Raw genomic sequence first — 3466 nt, 5'->3', positions numbered from 1 at the left:
AAAGCGAGCCACTGTTCGGCAGGGACCGCCTGCACGTCCCCTTAGTGTCAGAGGGAACCCCAAAAAGCAGAATTTTGCTTTCTGGCTGGGCTATGCTGGCAGCCTCCAGCCAGTTTGGCTCTGCAGGCAGGAATTCCAGCAAGAATTCCCCCTGCTCCCATCACACTGCACCCACAGTGCTGCCCAGAGGCAGCTGTCCCAGCTGTCTCCAGGTGCCAGGGCCAGGCACTCACTCCTGCTGCCTCAGGCGTCCCAGCATTTGTGTCCCTGCTGGCTCTTGGGTGCACAGGCTCTGCCAGGCATTTAAACCATTCAAGGATACCAGCCCTGGACTTGGATCCTCACCGCCCGGTGCACTGAGAGATAAACACACAGCTGCAGCTTCCACCTCCTCCTCTATTTGGGGATTTGCAGGATGATTTAGCAGTGGGCACCACTCCCAGCCTGAGGGTTACAGCCCCACAAGGCAGCTCCATTCAGAGCCTTGCACTGTTCCGTGTTAAAACACACACCTTAGAAAGAAAATAAAGCCCCAGATACCTCTGAAATCAGGCCTTTCCCCCCACACTCTTCCAGACAGAGAACAACCTTGTGGCAAAGGCAGAACAGGGTAAACAAAGTGCCTTCCTCTACATGATAACACCTTCCTATTTTTGTATCTTGTATTAAATAACATCCTCCTTTATAACACTCCCAGCAAGAAAATTTATCAGGAAAAACATAAGAGAGAAAAGGTGAGATTTGTTTTTCCCCCCCTTTCTTATCTCAAAGTTTGCTGCCTGTCAGGGTTTCACACGTTGGCTGATGTGCTTTTCATGTAACACATGAATATAATTTGTGCAGGAATGTATCTGCAAGTGCATGTGTTAGGGGCTCTGTGCATAGGGGCACCTCTGTGAGGGCACAGCTTACACAGAGCCTGTGTGGAAAGCTGGGTTAGGTGGTTATGGGGGAAAGCTCAGCTAGTTTTCTAGACTGACACTTCTCCAGAGCCAGGCCCTGGTGCTCAGGCAGAGCACAGACAATTTGGGAAGGAAGGAACCACACAACTGTGTGACACGAGCTGGGCTTGGGGACAGGAGCTCACAAGTGGTGGCTGCCACCCTCAGCTGCAGCTCAGGAGCCCCAGGAACAAGACACTCCTGGCACATCCAGGTCAGGCATGTGCCAAAACACAAATACATTTTTTACCCACTCACCAGAAGGAAAAAGGGAAAAAATAAAGGAAAGAAAAAAAAAAGGCTCAAGGTCTGGAGTTGGTTTGTTTCTTCTTTTCAATATCCATTGCTCCCCTTCCCAAATGCCTCATTTTTCTTTTGTATTCCAGGAACTTACACCAGTAATGTAATGTCCTCATTCCCAAAATTCATTATGATCATTAAGGTTTAAAGCCCGCTCAGCGGTAAATGGAGACAAGGAGTAAATGATTCCTCTCTCTGGTCATGCTACAAGGGGGAGGGAGAAACCCAGGACATCCACAGATGCTCACACAGCTGTACCAGCCCTGGAAAAGCACAGCTGCATCTTCCTCAGCCTCCCTGGCTGAAGCATCAGGTCACCTCTCATACCAAGTACTTGATGATGCTTTAAAATGTCCTACAAACAGAGCTTAGCTCCACACACACCCCCAAAATACAACGTTCTGCCAGGGAAATGGTCTTTTCCAATATCTTGTCTCCAGAAACAGCATAATCTAAAGTGTCAGTTGTTTCATAAATACAAACTAGCGAGACCTGCAGTTGTGGCTGGGGGTTTTTTAATGAATCTGCTTTACTCCTTTAGCTGCTTACTCATTTGCACTTACCTTTTAATCTGATCATGTAAGAGGTTTGGAACAAGTACAGGGGAAGAATAAAAACATAATGGTTTCTCACTGCTCGAGGGCATAACTCTAATTAAAAAGAACATTCTTGCTTTTAGCACCCAGACTCCTCTCTCCAAAACCTGAACTTTGACATTTTCAAACTGAGATTTAAAACAAGAAAATAATTCTCAGTGCCACGAGGAAGGACTGCCTGCACCGTACAGCAGGAGAGGGGAGGGATGAGGGAGAGAGAGGTTCAAGGCTAATAGACTTATCAGGGAATGGGAGTTGGGAAAATGCAGATTTGCTCATCAGCAAGACCCCGGCGCGCGGTGCCACAGCTCTGCAGTCCTGCGCCTACCTGAGGTTGTGCTGCTCTCTCTGCTTAAACCAGGGTGGCACCAATACACCAGCCCTGAACAAGGGGATTTTCTGCCACCAGAAGACCTTCCAGGGCCAGGATTAGGGCCAGATCTCCCCGTTGGCAGAGGGGTTTTAAGGACGTCTCTGCTCACAGGGCGCGGTCCCAACTCCGCAGCTCAGCAGCCAAGCCTGGAGCGTTCCTCTTAACAAACTACAGCCTCACACTTGCCATGACAGCATAGATAGCATTGTATTCCTTCTGCAAACACATCCCACGCACCCTAATCCAGCCCTTTCCCCTCTCCCTGCCCCTCTTTGCAGACACAGCCTCCAGCTACAGGTTTAAGTCATCGTGTGAATTGGCAGAGCAAAATGGAAATTGGCAACGCGCGCTGCTGAGTCACAGGTGTGGCAAAGCAGCACCTTCTTTACAGGATAGGGTTTGCTAACAGCTCCCTTTACTCCTGAGATAGATGAATTATAAATCTTAAGAATATTTTAAATGTGTAGTTTATAATTATCTTCTTCTAATAATCTAAAAACCATTCACTTCTGAATTACGACTGGGGCAAATAAGGAGAAGTGTAGAACTTAGAAGGTAAGAAGAGAACAGACACAAGATCAAGAAAGGAACAAATGAAAATTTTCAGGTTAGGAATCAAGAGTCATTGAAAAGAGCAATTTGGAAAGATGCATTACAGTTACAAAATTGATAGCAATACAAAATTAACTCGTACTACTCTATTTTAACTTCAATGCATTACACACCACAGTTCATTTCCTCTTGTAACAATTCAATCAAGGAGCAATTAAATCATTATCACCTCCATCCAATATTAGTATTAATTTTATTTTAAACATCAATATAGAGGAAACATTTACCAACAGCAAATAAAATCCCACACAGATATGGATTTCTGAGCTGAAAATCAGCTCATCAGCTAATATGAACAGATGAGTAAATAATTCCAATGGTTCACATCCAGCGCATATTCCTACAAAATGCACATGTAACTGCTCCCAATGTGGCAGAGATGGAGGGATGTACATCTGCATCTCCATGGGCCAGGCTACCTAGTGCAGTGCCCCTGCAGGAAAGGAAATTCTCCATAACTCAGCATTAACCTGACTGCAGGAGCTCTGAGCTTGCAGAGCAGAGAGCTAATGAGTGCTATCAGAACAGCACATGTGCCCATAGAAACATTTGTACGAGGAGCATCCTTGTGATAGGACATGCAGGAGAACTCAGGAGCAGCTGCAGGATAATTTATTTTTGGTTTGGAGTCCTCATCCTGTATA

Source organism: Geospiza fortis, unplaced genomic scaffold, assembly GCF_000277835.1.
Source record: "Geospiza fortis unplaced genomic scaffold, GeoFor_1.0 scaffold333, whole genome shotgun sequence".
NCBI classification, from domain to species: Eukaryota; Metazoa; Chordata; class Aves; order Passeriformes; family Thraupidae; genus Geospiza; species Geospiza fortis.
Note: the sequence above shows the minus strand (reverse complement) of the source record.